General features: G+C 41.0%; 1 long non-coding RNA gene across 1 annotated transcript; it reads right to left on the bottom strand.

The window, feature by feature from the left end:
- Positions 1-3,476: 3,476 nt before the first annotated feature.
- On the bottom strand, positions 3,477-18,390 carry LOC105547400. Its single transcript, XR_001007220.1, has 3 exons — positions 16,814-18,390; positions 4,231-4,420; positions 3,477-3,631 (listed from the first exon to the last, which is right to left on the bottom strand). It is a non-coding gene; the product is annotated as an uncharacterized LOC105547400 (long non-coding RNA).
- Between the last annotated feature and the right edge of the window lie 396 nt (positions 18,391-18,786).

Below are 18,786 nucleotides of genomic sequence, written 5' to 3'. Positions count from 1 at the left end.
TGGTTTTAGTCATATCTACAATGAGCTGGGTAGGTTATTCCCTCGTTCCCCAGGTAGCATGTGTGGTGGGTGCTGCTGTGGTGGTGGAAGCCCCAGGAGGACTGCACAGATGCCAGTGATTGTGGACAGGGTGAGGCAAGCCCCTAGACAGTGTTCTAGGGCACTGGAGTTGGGGGAGTGCCAGGCCAGGTAGGCTTGTTTCCAGGGACCCCAGGAATGTCATCATGTCCTGGCTATGGTGGGCAGAGTGGAGTGACCCTCAGGTTCCAGTGGAGAGCTTGGGAGGCTGCAACAACAGGGGTGATGTGCAGGGAAGGCCTGCCATTAGGGCATGTCCAAGTATGCTGCAGTCCTGCTGTTGGGGTAGAGGCAGAGGTTCTGACAGTAACTGTAGCCACAGGCAGGCAGTTCTTAGGCTGTGCGGGAGGAGGGATGCTTTAGTCTCCAGTGGCAGTGGCAGTGGAATATCAGCAGTAGTAGCAGCAGGGAAAACTAATTCTCAGGAAATGTGCAAATGTGTGATGGCAGCCCTGCTGCTTGGTAGATGGAGTCGCGACCAGCTGCATGTGTTTTGGCTTCTGGTGGCAGCAATAGTGGCTGTGGCTGGTGATAAGAGAGTCCGTCCTCAGAGTGTGATTGCAGCAGCCCTGCTGCTGGGGCCAGGGTCGTTATATGTAGTAGCTGTCCCAGGTAGGTGTTTCTCTGGCCATAGAGAGTATGTGCTTTGGCTTTCTTTGTCCTGGGAGAGCCTCCCTAGGGTGCTGCACCACCCTTTACCTGGCATACAGGGTACTGTGTGCTGGAGTGCTGGGGACCCTGCCACTCTGCCGGATCTGACTGGTGTTATTGCTGCTACAGCTCTGTGGGTGGACACAGAAGGGTGTCAGTGGGGCTCCAGGGATGTGAAGGTGCAGGGGCTATCAGGCCCCAGGGCAGGATGCAGCCCCTCAGTGGGGTCTAGGCTCTCAAAATGGTGAATCTGCTTAGGACTTGGTGGTGTGTTGGACCATTATGAACTCCTTCTCTAGAGCAATGCCTTTGTGTCATCTCCAGGCAGGTCCCTATGTTATTCTCAGAGCCTGTGATGGGGTCCCCCATGGCTAAGGTCTCAGGAGTCCATGGTGGGAATATGGACAGGTGGGAATCTCCTCCTTACCGCTTCCCTGAACTAGGGAGGCTCTATGAGCTCCCCGCTGATCCCAGATGAGCTGACTCCCTCCCTTCCTGCTCCTTCCACGCTTCAGGTGCTTCCTGTTCCTTCTCTGTTGAATTCCAGTATTCTCTCTAAGATGCTCTATTTGAAGTTTGATTATGTACTTGCTATTTTGATTCTTGTCTGTGGAAAAGGTAAGTGGCAGATGCCTCCAGTCAGCCTTCTTGAAGTTCCTCTCACATAAGTCTTTATGTCCTTCATGACAATCTTACTATCCCAATGAGTGAATGACTATATGACAAAATAATCTCATTATAGGTAGACATCATAGTGTCACAGTGGGTACTATGGTAGGCACCATGACCCTGTTCAAAATCAAGACACTCATTTTCCCAGATGCCAGGAGTATTGACTGCTAATGGCTCATAGTTAAACCCCTCTCCAAGCACTGGCCTTGGATTAAGACTATATTTCCTCCTGAAGAGAGAGTGGGGCAGCCTGTATACAATGCAGTCCAGGAATAGGGTGAAAAACTGGCCTTGAGTGCTAAATTTAAACAGATGCCAAAAACTCAGTAATCAAAACAAACAATATTTTAATGTAATATTTTAAAAATAAAAAATGCAAAGATTCTGTAATTATCAAAATATCACAATTTTAAATAAAGATATAATCAACATGACTGATTTTTCTCTTTGCTTGAGGCTCCAGTATGGCTCCCCAAAACAGTCTATATTAAAGCATTATTTAAAAAATACAAACCAATGCAAAAGTTCACCCTGAATGAAATACTGAAATTTTAAAATAAAGACTGACTTTTGCATTGATTTCGTTTTAAATAACAGTAATGTATTAAAATGTTATTTATCTTGGCTACTGAGCTTTTTGACACCCTCTAAATTTTGTTCTCAAGGCGTGTCTCACTCTTCTTATGTAGTCCCAACCCTGGCAGATTGACTCAGGGGAAACCAATGTCTGTCTCCTTTGCCTTAAAAGGAGGCCATGGGAGGCCATCCCATCAACATAGTCCCTTTGGGATCAGCTGAAGCCTTCCTTGTGACTTTATTGCAGTCCAATCCTGCTTTTCTCACTCCCTTACCAGTGTTATTCCCAAGAGTATCCTGCAGGTAAGTCTCTGAGTCTGTTTCCTCTAAGACCTCCCCAGAGAAGAGAGGTCACAAACTGAAGTTCACAGAAGTTGAGGAAATTGCCCAAGCTCTCAGGGTTCCTATGAGATGAAAATCCAGGTGAGACTAGGCATGGTGGCTCATGAGGGTAATCCCAGCACTGGGAGGCTGGAGTGGGATGATTGTTGGAGCCCAGGAGTTCAAGACCAGCCAGGGCAACATAGCTGAGACCCTATCTCTTCAAACAATAAAAAAATTAGCTGGGTGGGGTGGGTGCACGCCTGTAGTCCCAGCTACCTGTGAGGCTGAGGTGTGGGGATCACTTGAGCCTGGGAGGTTGAGGCTGCAGTGAGTCATGATCTGCACCCCACCCTGGGTGACAGAGCAAGACACTGTCTAAAACAAATAAACAAACAAACAAACAAAAAATCCCAGTCAAGTTAGTATGACTTTAAAGCCAGTGCTTCTCATCGTAACATTCTATAGGCTGGGGCCAGAATTCGTGGCTATAGTCTAATAAGTCAAAGGTAAAACAGGGATACCAACAATCCCTATGCACTCTCCTAATTGAATGTCCTAATTGCGGACTAGAATTCAGGTTCACTGATTTCTAGGAAGTGGGCCTCTGATTATATCAGATCCTGTGGTCAGCAGAATAATGCCCCCACCCCCACTGAAGATGTCCACATCCTAATCCCTAAAACCTGTGAATATGTTAACTTACATGGCAAAAGCAACTTTGCAGATGTGATTAAGTTAGGGATCTTGAGCATATGCTGCATTATCCAGGTAGGCCCAAATATAATCACAAAGGTCCTTTTTAGGGAGAGAGGGAGGCAGGAAAGTTAGAGAAGGAAACATGATGACAGAAGTAGAGGTCACAGTGATGTGATCATGAGACAAAGAATGCAGCTGGCCTTAGAAGCCGGAAAAGTCAAGGAACAGAGCCTTCCCTAGAGCTTGCAGAAGGAAGGGAGCTCTGTTGCCCCTTGGTCTTAGTTCTAAGACTCATTTTGGACATCTCACCTCCAGAAGTGTAAGAAAATAAATTTGTGATGTTTGAAGCCACACAGTTTGTGGTAATTTTTAATAGCAGCAATAGGAAAGTAACAGACCCCTAAAGCCGTGTTTCAATCCTGCAATCTGGGATCACCCATGTGACTCTGAGATGTAATGGATCCCTAACAGAAAACAGGACTACCAGAGCAATTTAATGAAGACTTCTCAGTTGTATTATATTTTTAAAAATTTAAAATGAACTTGTATATGTGGAAGGATTGATGATCTGTACTGACTCCAGATGGTCATGTTCTCCTGATGACAGATGGAAGTCCAGGAGAGGCGGGGCCATCTACAGGAAAGCAGGAGAGAAATGATTGATATAAGAAGCCAGCACAATCCAGGAACTCTTTATACAAGCAGAATTTTTACTTTTCTGATTCTTCAGTAGTATTTTTTGAATTATGGAAGGAGATGAACTTTCCTATTATTTTAATATGGAACCAGCTGTATTGTTGTTTCTCTTTCCTTGCTGTGCTAGAAGAGTCTGGAGTTTAAGTTCTTCTTGTATTTGAGCAACAGTTAATGTTTTCAAATTCTTTTTGTTGATTAGACATTTGTGTCTGATGGATCACTAAGGTTTATTATAAAAAGGGTTGAAGTTCAAGGATTTTTCTTTTTTTTACATTAGTTGTAAAAAAGAGGACAAAATGCCTTGGCTAGAAGCCAGAACAAGAGAATTTGGAGCATCAACAAAATATGTTGAACATAAACAAGAGAGTAGGGTTTCACTCTAAGCAAGAAAGCAGTTCTCCCAGGATGATGAACTAGAAAAAGGGAGAGGAAAGTACTATGTGTATATGAACAGGAAGATGTAGGAAATAGGGAAGGGGGAGGTAGTCACAGTTAAGTGGATTGGATCTTAAGCAACTTTGCCAATGATATTTTTACCCCAAGTGTATGCCAGCAATACATGGTTCTACTACTAGTGACCTCATAGAAGCAGAGTCATCGCTGGAGAAAGCCATAGCTCTCATCCCGATGGGCATCTCCTGCCTCTGAGGCCTCAGTTAGCTGCACGTGCCTTCTGCATCTCCTGGGGATTTCACTCCATCAGTTAGCATCTTGTTTGCTGACTTCCCTAAAGAAGCGTTATATATTAATATTAGTCTGTTATAATGTTGCTATAAAGATACAGTGAAAAGAGGTTTAATTCACTGAAAGTTCTGCATGGCCGGGGGCTTTCAAAATGTACAATCATGGTGGAAAGCAAAGGAGAAGCAAGCTACCTCCTTCACAAAGCGGCAGGAGAGAGAGCAAGCAAGCAGGGGAAATGCCAGACACTTGTCAAACAACCAGATATTGTGAGAACTCCCTCACTATCACAAGAACAGCCTGGGAGAAACCATCCCCATGATTCAATCACCTCCCAACAGGTCCCTCTCTCCATATGTGGGGATTACAATTTGAGATGAGATTTGGGTGGGGACACAGAGCCAAACCATATCGTGATGCCTATCCATTTCTTTGAATTTTGTTTGGTTCCTGACTGACTTATTCTTACCTCACAATGCCCCAGGATATATGTGAGCCCCCCAAAAACGGTATTAAAGTCTGAGAGACTTAGTAGCGTGGCCTAACAAAGAATCCTTGGAGCTAACTGGACCCAAACTGATTTGATATCTTCCCAGCATCTCTTCATCTTTTACATGAGCTTGGACAATGGCTAATGGCTCCTTTTAGAGAATAATTTAAAAATGTGTCAATATAAGGGCCACCTAGAACATAAAGAAAGAATATAAAGGTCAAAGGTCTTGTTATATATCAACATGGTCTTTGAGAATTGCTTATACTCAATTTTGATGAGCCCAGCTCTTTATGGCTGCTGCTTCTGTGTTTTGGAAAAGTGCAAGCCTGGGCAACTCACTGATACTCTCAGCAGCATAGATCCAACTAAACTCCTAGTTTAGTCATGGTAGTACCCTGTGGTGGTACCATTACGGTGGTGCAGCCCTTGGTACTGTCCTGGTTTGGGTTTCTTGGACATTTGGAGAAATAAAACAGATGGGAGAATTATGATTTTGAACAAATAACTTACCATGTTGCAAATTTCTTTATCAATGAAAGTTCAGTAATTTTCTACATTGTTTAACTAAAAGTTGTGGGTTTTTAAATGTAGGTGTTTAAGCTAGCACTTGAGTGAATTTAAAAAAATGGACTAAATACTGTGGAGGGAGAAGTGCAAAAGGATCGGATAACACACTGTAGTGGAGCCTCCAGGGTGTCTGCCCAGCAACCTTCTGATCCATAGATGTGGGCCTGGGTAACCTGTGTCACCTCCTGGACTTCCTCCTTGCCAGAGTGGTGGTGGGGTTAGGGACTAAGAAACTACACATCATTCTCTGCATGTGGCCAAACTTACAACATGGGAGTAGTGAAACGTCTGTGAGAACTAGTGTATTCGTCCATTTTCATGCTGCTAATAAAGATACCCAAGATTGGCTAATTTATAAAGAAAAAGAGGTTTAATGGACTCACAGTTCCACATGGCTGGGGAGGCCTCACAATCATGGTGGAAGCCAAGGAGGAGCAAGTAATGTCTTACATGGATGGCAGCAGGCAAACAGAGCTTGCACAGAGAAACTCCCCCTTATAAAACCATCAGATCTTGTGAGATGTATTCACTATCACGAGAACATCATGGGAAACACCTGCCCCCATGATTCAATTATCTCCCATGAGGTCCCTTCCACAACACGTGGGAATTCAAGATGATATGTGAGTGGAGACACAGCCAAATCATATCAATCTCTCCCTTGCCCCTCCCAAATCTCATGTCCTTACATGTCAAAAACAATCATGCCTTCCCAACAGTCTCCCAAAGTCTTAACTCATTTCAGCACTAACTCTTTTAAATGTCTATGGTCCAAAGTCTCATCAGAGACAAAGCAAGTTCCTTCTGCCTATGAGCCTATAAAACCAAGAGCAAGTTAGCTACTTCCTAGATACAATGGAGTATTGTAGAGAATACTCTACAATATTCTTTGTAGAGAATACTCTACAATGGAGTATTGTAGAGAATTGGGTAAATATAGCAATTCCAAATAGGAGAAATTGGGCAAAATGAACGGGCTACATGCTCCATGCAAGTCCAAAATCCAGCAGGGCAGTTAAATCGTAAAGCTCCAAAATGATCTGCTTTGACTCCTTATCTCACATCCTGGTTATGCTGATGCAAGAAGTGGGTTCCCACAGTCTTGGGCAGCTCTGCCAGTGTGGCTGCTTTCATGGGCTGGCAATGGAGTGTCTGTGAGTTTTCCAGGTGCATGGTGCAAGCTGTCAGTAGATCTTCCATTCTGGGGTCTGGAGGATGGAGACCCTTTTCTCACAGCTCCACTAGACAGCACCCTAATGGGAACTCTGTGTGGGGGCTTCCACCCCACATTTGCCTTCCATACTACCCCAGCAGAGGTTCTCCATGAGGTCTGCCCCTGAAGCAAAGCTTGTTTCTAGATATCCAGGCATTTCCATACATTCTCAATTTTCACGATGGAGGTTCCCAAATCCCAGTTCTTGACTCTGTGCACTCACAGGCTCAACACCACATGAAAGCTGCCAAGGCTTGGGGCTTGCACCCTCTGAATCAAGAGCCTGAGCTCTACCTTGGCCCCTTCCAGTCATGGCTGGAGCGGCTGGGATACAGAGCACTAAGTCCTTAGACTGCACACAGCAGAGGGACACTGGGCCCAGCCAGTGAAACCATTTTTCCCTCCTAGGCCTCCAGGCCTGTGATGGGAAGGGCTACCTTGAAGACTTCTGACATGCACTAGAGACATTTTCCCCATTGTCTTGGTGATGATTCACATTCAGCTCCTCGTTACTTATGTAAACTTCTGCAGCCAGCTTAAATTTCTCCTCAGAATATGGGATTTTCTTTTCTATCACATTGTCAGGCTCCAAATTTCTGCACTTTTATACTCTGCTTTCTTTATAAAACTGAATGCCTTTAACAGCACCCAAGTCACCTCTTGAATGCTTTGCTGCTTAGAAATTTCTTCCACCAGATACCCTAAATCATCTCTCTCAAGTTCAAAGTTCCACAAATCTCTAGGGCAGGGGCAAATTGTTGCCAACCACTTTGCTAAAATATGACAAGAGTCACCTTTGTTCCAGTTCCCAAAAAGTTCCTCATCGCCATTTGAGACCACCTCAGCCTGGACTTTATTGTCCATATTGCTATCAGCATTTTGGGCAAAGCCATTCAACAAGTCTCTAGGGAGTTCCAAACTTTCCCACATTGATCTGGCTTCTTTTGAGCCCTCCAAACTGTTCCAACCTCTGCCTGTTACTCAGTTCCAAAGTTGTTTCCATGTTTTTACATATCTTTTCAGCAGTGCCCCACTCTATTGGTTCCAATTTACTATATTAGGCTGTATTCCTGCTGCTGATAAAGACATACCTGAGACTGGGAAGAAAAAGAGGTGACATGGTTTGGCTGTGTTCCCACCCAAATCTCATCTTGAATTCCCACATGGTATAGGAGGAACTCAGTAGGAGGTAATTGAATCAAGGGGGCAGGTGCTGTTCTTGTGATAGAGAATAAGTCTCATAATATCTGTGCTGTTCTTGTGATAGCAAATAGGTCTCATAATATCTGACGGTATTATAAGGAGGAATTTCCTGCACAAGCTCTCTCTTTTTGCCTACTGCCATCCACGTAAGAGTTGACTTGCTTCTCCTTGGCTTTCACCATGATTGTGAGGCCTTCCCAGGCATGTGGAACTGTCAGTCCCATTAAACTTCTTTTTTCTGTAAATTATCCAGTCTCAGGTATATGTCTTTTATCACCAGCATGGAAATAGACTAATACAAGAGGTTTAATAAATTCATAGTTCCACATGGTTGGGGAGGCCTCATAATCATAGTGGAAGGCAAAAGCTACTACTTACATGGCAGTGGCAAGACAGAATGAGAGCCAATAAGTCTCACAAGATCTACTGGAGAAGACCAGCTCTGCCCGATATGAGGGCTTTCCCTCTGCCTGGCACAGTGCTTGGCATAGAATAGGTCTTCAGTGAATATCTGTCAAATGGCTTGGATTCCTAAACAGATGGATAGGTGAGTGAACACCAACATGCAGAAAGTATCAGAGGAAAGGTATAGAGTCCTGCCCACATTCCAGTCCCTGATTCCAGTTGCTTCCCACCTTTCAGCTCCAGTGCCAATTTGAAGACTTACATATAACTCAGGCCATCCTAAGCTGGTTTCTGCAACTTGCAAATTATAGAGCAATCAATGATAATAATGGTCTCTAGTTTGGGGGAACTTGGAGTATACTTTTAGACAATTTGAAAAAAAATTATGTATTTGTATAACTGATTCCTTCTATTTACATATGTGTATATTTATACATGAATGTGTGTTTAGGTAAATGTATATATTTATATGGTATTATTTTGGGGTGTATACATATATATAAAAATGCATATATAAAAATGAATTGGGCAATTTAATCAATGTGCTGAGCTCCCTTTTAATCTCTAAAATGAAAGGTTTAGATTCAATGATCTAAAATTTTAAAAGTATATGCTTTCCAGGAATTATGTAATTGCTTTGTTAGAAAGTCATCAGAAGGTATACTGTTGCTAGAAAAGAATGCCCAAGGAAGGCACTTTGGGAATTCACTTACGTTCTATGTTTTGCCATTGCTGAAAATAGTTTGGCAGCTCCTTCAGGAAGTATATTCGGAGGTATTCACATATTCTCCATGGAGACAGACGTCCAGTCTAATGATTGTGATGACTGAGGGTGCCACCTGGTAATGACAGTTCAGGTAGAAAAGCAAAATTTAGTTATGAAACAGCAGTAAGAGTTTTCTCTACGAACTGGCCATGGAGGTAGACCCACAAGGGGTATCATGTCATTGTCACTGTGGATAGAATATTGGTGAGGATGACATACCAAACCTTTCTGAAGCATCGGAAAGGTAGACAACCTGCAGTTGCAGTCCCCAAACTTGGCTGCCCTCTTTTTGGCTGGGACCTCAGTACTCTTCTCACATCAAGCATGGGCATGTACCCAGGTGTTCAATCAGTACTGAGTGGTCAGTTAAGCAAAACTGATTATAACAGTCATCAGTGTTTCAGTCAGGTACTTTATGTATATTTTCTTACTTCACACTGGCAACAATACTCTTTTTAGTTTCTTTGTAAAAATTAGAAAAGTGAGACCTAGACAGCTTATGGAACTTGCCCCAAGTCACACTGTTAAGTGGCAGAGGAGGTCAACCTCCTCTCTATTCTCAGCCATAATTAGAGGCAAATGAGAATAGCACAAAGCATTTTTCCTTATACTTGTTTTAACTTACAACAACCCTCCATAAAGCATTATCCATTGGAACCACAATATTCTTCTGAATAACATCATCTGCCTGGAAAATAATGTGATAGGATTATAAATGTTTCAAAAAATATACCTAAGTATTTTCACAATCTGGAAAATACATGTGGTACTCTGTATTCTCAGAGACATCTGAAAGGGCAGTGCATCTTCTCTGCACTGTTCGCCAGCTCTCTCAGCTGTTCGTGTGGGTTTCACTGGCATGCATCACTGCTCCCCTTTCTCCTATATGCCTAAGGTAGGGCACTTCTACCACCCACTGAAGTTTGGTTCCAAAAAAGGTAACAGCTTTAAGGGAATAGCAGAGGGGTTAGTTATTTTTTCAAATGAGTGTGGAGGAAAAAGCAACTGAGCAGGCTCTTCCCAGATGCCTGATTTCTAGTCAGCAGGCTGCTTGAATCCCCTGGTTGAACACATTTCAGTCATCCTGTGCCTAAGGAGAAAAACACCACTCCTGGCTCTCGTCGCTATGGTAACTGATGCTCAGCAGGCAGTTGCGGTTTCATTTAACGTAACTGGCTTTTAGAACTTGAGGGGTAACTATGCTTTCATAGAAGGGAAAAGGGAAGACGAGTGGTTTAATTAATGTGTCTCAATTTAACATGAAGATACAGGTCACTTCCACTGTTTGGCCATACAGTGTATAGCTCTGCTTTATATCTGTATCAGATCTAAAGCATAAAAGGATGTAATATTTCTCTCATCATATGTGAAGTGTACAAAGTGGGCAGAGGAGGAGAAGCAGGGGTTGTGTGAGACCCTTTGCGAAAGGTTTTTCACTTTATAAAAATCATCTCGGCTTGAGAGTGTATAGAAGAATCGCTTTCTCTTCTCTCATCCACAAAGGAGGCCTGAGAGATGGGTTGCTAGGCAACCTCACACCGAAGACTGGGGCACTGTGGAATTAACATAGCTGACCTCCCCATCAGCTCTGCAGCTCTGCTATTCAAAACGATTTTGTGAGGCTGTAGGACTCAAGAAAATAGATATAAAATGTAAATACAAAAATAAAGAATAGAGGATATAAATCTAACTTTTTCAAGCAAAGACCAGGATTCACTCAATAAGAAGAGAAAGCAGTTGGAAATGGCAGGTTGAGGGGAAAAAATAGCATTAGTTGCTATAAACCAGAAATTTGTATTTTGAATAATATAGGAAGAAAATTTTCCTATTTCTTTAGAAATGTTTATGGCTGACAGTTAACCTACCACAGTAAAAGTGCTGAAAATACTTAAGGTCAAACAGAAAAATCAGTTTATAATAATGTAGATCTACAACATATTTTTAACAAAAAGCTCAATTCTCAATCCTTACCATGTGATGGTTTGTTTAAGCTCCAGAGCCCCCTACTCTCCTTCCTGTCACTACATCATCAATATGGTTGGCGTGGGAAGGGATGGCATTTATTTTGCAAGTAGATGAATATTTGGAAGGAAATTGCAAAGCTGGTCCATGAGACAGAGCACACACTCTTATCAGCAATAACTAATTTAGTTTTTTTTTTTTTTTTTTTTTAAAGACAAGTTTTGCTCTTGTTGCCCAGGCTGGAGTGCAGTGGCGCGATCTCGGCTCACTGCAACCTCCACCTCCTGTTTTCAAGCAATGATTCTCCTGCCTCAGCCTCCTGAGTAGCTGGGATTACAGGCGCCCACCATGATGCCCAGCTAATTTTTGTATTTTTAGTAGAGATGAGTTTTGCCATGTTGGCCAGTCTGGTCTCAAACTCCTGACCTCAGGTGATCCACCTGCCTCGGCCTCCCAAAATGCTGGGATTACAGGTGTGAGCCATTGTGCCTGGCCTAGTTTGATTTTTAGAATACATCATACTATTGGGAAATGGTTCTGGTAACATTTTAAGAGAGATTGTTAAATTTATCAACAATAAATTAAAAATCGACCAAAGTTGGTGGCATTGTGGGAGGTGGGAGACTGAAAACAAACTCTGAACTCGTTTTTGTAGATTTTGTAGACTTGCTTTTGTTATAAGTGTTTGGGTGAAGCAATTCTGAAACCATTTTAGGTAGATTATAAGGCTGAAGAAATGGACAAATAGGTTGAGGTTGTTAGGATCCAGGATCACACTCTGGAAAAGGGTTATACAAATAAGAACTAGAGGTCAGTGTGTGTGAGACTGCGTGTATGCACAGTATTCATGCAAACACCTGTGTGTCTACGAGCATATTTCTGTATATGCATATGTATGTATGCACGCATATGTTTTCCATCTGCTGAAAGGATCTAGAAGCAATTACACCCTATCAGCAGTGAACAGACTTAGCACTCGGATCTTCATCTCTAACATCATTCTCAATAAAAGGAACCAGGGCTCCTTAGAGAAACGGCTGATTCCAAGATTGAGGCAGGGAAATCAGAAGTTGAGCCTGAGATACCTTGTTAGGATAGAAAGTAAGAAAGTGCTCAAAAAAAGAAAAATGCACAATGAGAGCATGTCACAAGGACACAGGAATAAGCCTGAAGAGGCTCCTGCTGGACAAATCTGAAACAATTTGAACACCAAAATAATTAAAGACATTAATGTATGATGAAATATTGAAAAAATAGAATTTCACAAGACTGTATGATGTTAAATATTTTTAACAACAACAAAAAGCTCAAATCTGAATCCTTGCCATGCGCTAGTTTGTTTAAGCTCCATAGTCCCCTATTCTCCTTCTATATTAAACAAATAATATAGAATAGAATAGAATAGAATAGAGTAGCATAGAATAGAATAGAATAATATAGAATAAAATTATTTTCTCCAGGAGGGGGAAAAAAAAAAGCTCAACTCTCAGTCCTCACTATGTGATAGTTTGTTTAAGCTCCAGAGTCCACTACTGTCCTTCTATATTAAATAATGGATAAAAATTAAAAGCAAAAACAATAATAAATAAGCAAAGTTGGGGCTCCTGCTTATGGTAAAACACTGAGTACTGACTGCTGGGTACATGTGGAGCCTTTATAACCATCACAGTAAAGATGGGACTAGGCAAGAATAATGATCAATCTAGTGGAAAGTTTTGAAGAGGAGCAGGATATTTGATTTACAAGTGTCTCCTCACAGATTGCTTATTAGTTGCAAGAAAAAAAAAAAACTATGTAGTGTAGACGTTTGAAGGAGTAATCAAAATTAATTCACAAGTGAGGGTAGATAAGTATGTGTGTATCCATATGTGATACCCTGAGGACACATTATTTACAGAGCATTATGGCCAGGGATGTTTAGCTCAAATTGAATCATGATGAAATATCAGACGAACCCTAAATGAAAAACATTCTACTACAAAAAAAGAGGGTGAGGGACATTTTCTTAAAAAAGTGTCTATATTGTAGAAGACAGAAAGGCTGTGGATATGCTCCAGATTAAGCAACAATAAAGAGACATGACAAGTAAACACAATATCTGATTCCAGAGTGGATCTTTGACTGGAGGAAGAAAAGGACTTTATTGGATCAATTGGTGGTAAATGATATAGATTAAAGTATGGTATCCGTGTTAAATTTACTGAAGTTGATAACCACAGTTTGATTATATAGGAGTATATCCATATTCTTAGGAAATATCACTAAAGTACTTAGGGGTACAGGGATGTGTATGATGCTTGAGACTTACTTTCAGAATCTTCAGAAAAAAAATCATATGTATATATGTGTGTATACATCTGTGTGACTGTAAATGTATATATAAAATTCATATACTCACACAGCACAAATGATAAAGCAGATGGTCTAAAATATTAGCAATATTGTAATGTTTACCTTAGTATATATGGTCTTTGCAATCTTATTCATGCAATTTTCTGTAAGTTTAATTTTTTTCCAAATAAAAAATTTAAAAAGTGTTTCCTTTTTGTAGAAACAAAATCATTTTTATTGAAACTTTAATAGTGCACATTAGGCATTTTTAAAAATCTACAAAAACAACCACCCAGCACATACATTTTATAAGAGGCAGTAGATTTATGTGTTTAACACAAGTAAGTGACATCAGGATCTAGACACGTCGTTTGTCCCATTTCCTCACCTTGATTCTTCACATGGTATGTATTCAATCATTTTAACTTTGCACTTGCGATTTCTCAATGTCCTGCGCTTGCCCCCACCCAGAGTCCCCCTTAATCTATCCTCTGCAATTTGTAACTTAAGTCAATGTGAAAAATTGGACAAAAAATTCTTCAGGAAACTATGTAAGGGAGGAGTTTTTATTTATTTACTAGAGCAACTTCATATATTAAACTTAAACTATATGAAGAACATTTTTGTAACTGCTTACCATTTTAGTGCATTCTTTTTCCTCAAAGTTCTTAAGTGTGTTTTTCAAAGAAAGTTGAATCTGTAACTATGAAAAAGGACCTATTGCCCTGACCCAAAATAAGTAAGGACACTACTGAACACTTTGCAGCTCTGTCCTCTGTGTTGCAAGTGGTTTTTTAAAGTTCTTACATCACTTACCCATTAAAAATAAAACTAGGCTGCTTTTGGTGAAAATGGAAATAGTAATTACCTTCTTAAAATACCCCCTTAAAAAAAACAACAACAGGGTTTCTTTTACATTGCCAAAAGAATTTGTTTGAAGGAAGATAAAAATAACATACATACTATTTGAAAGCAGCCTGGTTTAAGGATTGCCATCGAGTCTCATGTTATACCACTCAGAAGTAAGACATTTAGAACCTGCTCATTACTTCGCATCCTTCATTTATGGGATCAGATTGCTTTTATGGGCATTGTGCCAGATTCACTGATGTGCACTGTAAGGCAGATTGCAGAGTGAAACATTTTTCTAGAAAACATCTGGTTCTTAAGAAAAGTATTAGAAGGAGGGTAGCACATTTTTGCTCATAACTGGGACTTATCGTGTTACAGTAACTCCCCTCTAATCTGGCAGGCAGACTTCCAACAACCACAACCAGGAACCTAGATATAAGTGAAAAATACCTTAAGAGTTCAAAGAAAACAGAGGTCCAAGATCCTATGCATATGAAGGAATGGTACTGCCCTTAGCTCAAAGACTATTTTATTCATTATAAAACTACTGGAGCCAATTAGCATAAGGGCTCCTGAAGTCACCTTTATATCGGTGACTCTTTCTGCAGTTCATTTGTTCCTTCACTCCCCTTGCAAAAATTGTGCACCCCCTGGACGCCACCATTTTTCTACTCAGGTTTTCCCCTCCTCTCTTTCTCGTACCTTCAATATTTACTGGCTTTTTTTTTTTTTTTTTCCTCCATAGATGCCCAAGTAGCTCTTATCTTAAAAGACAGACTTCTCACACTCTTATGGACACATCACTCTTCACCCTCAGCCTTATTTCTAAAATCTTTTCTATACCGACTCGAGTTCCTTGCCTTCCATTCGCAGGGCTTCCACTAGCCTATGAGAAAGTTGTATTCAAATTAGAAAAGGGAGTCCTCCTGCATGCGGATGCAGTTGCAGAGTGGTAAGACTTGGAGGATTTCTGCCTCCATCTCCTGCGCCCTTGGCTGGGTCACCCTCTGCAGTGCACACACCGCATGACCACACGTGGAGGCTCGGCAGGATTTCAGATATTTCCACTGGCTTCTAATTTATTATATTTGGTAGAATCATCATTAAAACTCTGTTACTGGAATAATGGACTAAAATTACAGAGTACTGGGTTTGCTCTCAATTCTTTATGTAATTGCAGGACTGTGCTCTTACACATCCCCTCTGGAACTCTTAAGTTCTAGTACCACTTCTGTTACCACTCCTACTACTACTTTCTCGCTGTCTTTTTTTCTATCTTCCACTTTCTGAATCTCTATCGCTGGCCATTGAAGTAATATAGATTACATTGTGCATTAACAATTAATAGTAAAGTGTGGTATTGAGAGTTGAAATGTCAGCTTTTGTTTAGCTTTTTCTCTTCATCTGTGTTCAGAAAAATAACTTTTAAACAGCAAAAAGCAAGTTTGAGAAGGCTGTTCTCTAAAAAACAAGAAAAACTTTTTTTTTAGTGTAGAATATATGTTAATTCCAGTTAACTTTTACAATGGTAAATAAATATTTCATCACTCAGATATAACTATGTTAACAATTGGGTTAGTTTCATCTAGTTTTGTATATTCTTATATGCATCTGTATTTTTGGCAAATGGATATATTATTATTTGAATAGTTACATTTTCCTCTTTTTTCACTTATTTTGTGAGCATTTTAGCAGTTAAAATCTTTCAAAAAAATTTTTTTTTGAGAAGGAGTCTCGCTGTTGCTCAGGCTGGAGTGCAGTGGCACAATCTCGGTTCACTGCAACCTCCACCTCCCAGGTTCAAGCAATTCTCCTGCCTCAGCCTCCCAAGTAGCTGGCATTATAGGTGCACACCACCATGTCCAGCTAATTTTTTGTATTTTAGTAGAGATGAGGTTTCACCGTGTCGCCCAGGCTGGTTGCAAACTCCTGAGCTCAGGCAAACCACCGGCCTCGGCCTCCCAAAGTGTTGGGATTACAGGCATGAGCCAAAAAAATTAAATACATAAATAAACCCTTGAAATAGTTTTCAATAATTACCTAGTGCTATATTGTAGGCCAAATCTTACATATTTGACAACCTCATGTTGGATGTTTTGATAACCAAAAGCAGGAAAAAATTCACTGTTACAATTTTTAAAATTGGAAACCTTTGAGAAAACTTTGTAATATTTCCTGTGATAAATTTCTCTACATGGGATCACTTGGTTAAACGATAGACTCTTATTTTGTGCTGCCAAATTCCCTTCAGGAAGGCTGTGCTACCCTTCAACGAGCAGCGTCCGAATGTGGTGGTTTCCTTGCACCTTTGCCAACCTTGCATTTAAAAAAATCTATCAGCATGAATGCTGTTATATGATCCTATTTTAAAGCTATTCACTTGTCATCTCCAGTCACAAACTAGGATTGCTCCTGTCAGATTCTTAATTGGTCTTTTGGTTTCCATAGTGATTCCATTATCTACTTCTACTCTAGTGCAAAGTTCAACCCGCTTCCTCAGCTGTCCATGCATAAAAGCCTTCCAGATTCCAGATTTGCTCTAGGTTCTTGACTTCTGGGGAAGAAAGCTATTTCCTCTTGGGACCCAGTTCACCATACTAGCTGAATTAAGGTCAAAAGTACATTAAATTTACAACTGCGTACTTACCATGAGGGGGGCAGGTGTCCAGATCTCAGATCCACAGAAAATTCTTTCATTTCTGCTGGGTCCCCCTGCTTCCATCCTGAGTGTAAGTCCCCAAACTTCCATTTAACATGTCATGGGCATTAGTTCCTTGAAATACTAGTTTAGAGGAGTCTGGAATCAAGACTGCCTAGTTTGAGCTCCAACTGTCACAGATCTTGGGCTTGTCACATGAGGCAATCAAATCCTTAAAGAAGACAAACATCAGAGGTAGTAAGTGCTGCATAGAGTTTAAAAAGGATAATATGATACAGAATCACAGGATGGCTACTTGAGATTGTGGGCCTGGACATGAACATGGTCTCTTTGAGGAGGTGGTGATAAAGTGATAGCTGATGGAAAGAAGGAGCAAACCTGGAGAAGGAAGCTCAGAGTAGGAAGCGGGGGTGAAGGGAGGGACAGGAGGAAGAGAATTCCACAGCGAGGAAAGCAGGGCAACAGCAAGCTCAAGGTGGATAAAATGACATGCTGCATGTGGAGTCTAGCATAATATTTGGTGGGGAGAGAGAGAGGAAAAGAGGGAAGTAGTTGAAGAAGAAAAATGAGGAGGGAAGGAGAGAGGGTATGAATGAGAATCTCAAATCCTGTAGGGCTGAGCTAAGGGACTTTACTCACCTTTTTCATCTTGCTTTGAACAGCATTTTCTCTTCTCAGTTGTAATTACTACTTGGCCCTGTTCTGCTTATAAGAGGAGCTACTATTTATTAAGAGCCTAGTGAGTCAGATTCATTATAGGTTTTATATAAGTTCCCTTTAATCCTTACAACCTGAGGCAGGTTATTATCCTTATATGCTTGTTTATGGGTGAAAAAACTGAGGCTGAGAGTGTGTAACTTGGAGAAAGATGAAACATCTGGGTAATGGTAGAGCCAAAACTTAAATCCAGGCTGGTCTGATTTCAGATCCGTGCTCTTGACTGCTACACTACATTGCTCCTCAATTAGACTGCTCTTTGATAGTTTCTCCATTTGTAACAGCTGTTCATTCCACTCAGTTCATCTTGTTCTTCATTACTTAGCTATCTCTGTGATACACCAGTCAGTTTCTTCTGCTAGCCAGAGGTAGACAAGATCACTTTTTCTTATAGAAACACTATTTCTTAGTTATAGAAGGCATCTTAATATAATAAATAAGGCAGAGGCTTTGAAGTTGACTGGGCCAGTATGGAATTCAGGCTCTGATACTTTTCTCTGAGACCCTGGGCAAATCATTTAGTCCAGGTCTTATCTTTCTTATCTGAAAAGTAGGAATATTATTTCTCTTAATAGCTGACTGAAAATTAAAAGACATAAAGTAAGGAAAGTCCCTAAAATAGCATCTAACAAATGGCAGGTGCAAAATAAATGGCTGCTTAAAAAACAAACAAAACCTTCCTCTCCTCTTACAGATAGGAAAACTGATTTGGAAATGTCTTGCTGAGAGAACAGATGCTCTATTTCTCTATCCAATTTCCATGATTCTAGCATCCCATGATGCAAGTTCATTGGAACTACTAAAGGCATTCTGTTATGCGATTTCTGCCCAAGTCAGCTCCGGCTGCAATAATATCACAAACCGGTGGGCTTATCAAGAAAACAAATCTATTTCTTACAGTTCTGGAGGCTGGAAGTCTGAGATCACAGTTCCAGCACCACCAGGTTCTCGTGAGGACCCTCTTTTGGTTGCAAATAGTTGACTTCTTATTGTGTCCTCACATGGTAGAAAGATAGCTAGAGTACTCTCTGGGGTCCCCTTTATAAGGGCACTAATCCCACTCACAAGGGCTTCAGCCTTATGACATAATTATTTCCTAAAGCTTCACCTCCCAATACTATCACATTAAAGATTAGGATGTCAACATATGAAGTTTGCGGGGACACAAACATTCAGTCCATAGAATTGTCCTTAAAAATGTCCACTCAGAGGCCGGGCGTGGTGGCTCACGCCTGTAATCCCAG

Source organism: Mandrillus leucophaeus, unplaced genomic scaffold (genome assembly GCF_000951045.1).
Source record: "Mandrillus leucophaeus isolate KB7577 unplaced genomic scaffold, Mleu.le_1.0 Scaffold389, whole genome shotgun sequence".
Classification (NCBI taxonomy): Eukaryota; Metazoa; Chordata; class Mammalia; order Primates; family Cercopithecidae; genus Mandrillus; species Mandrillus leucophaeus.
Note: the sequence above shows the minus strand (reverse complement) of the source record. Positions and strands in the feature narration are given on the sequence as shown.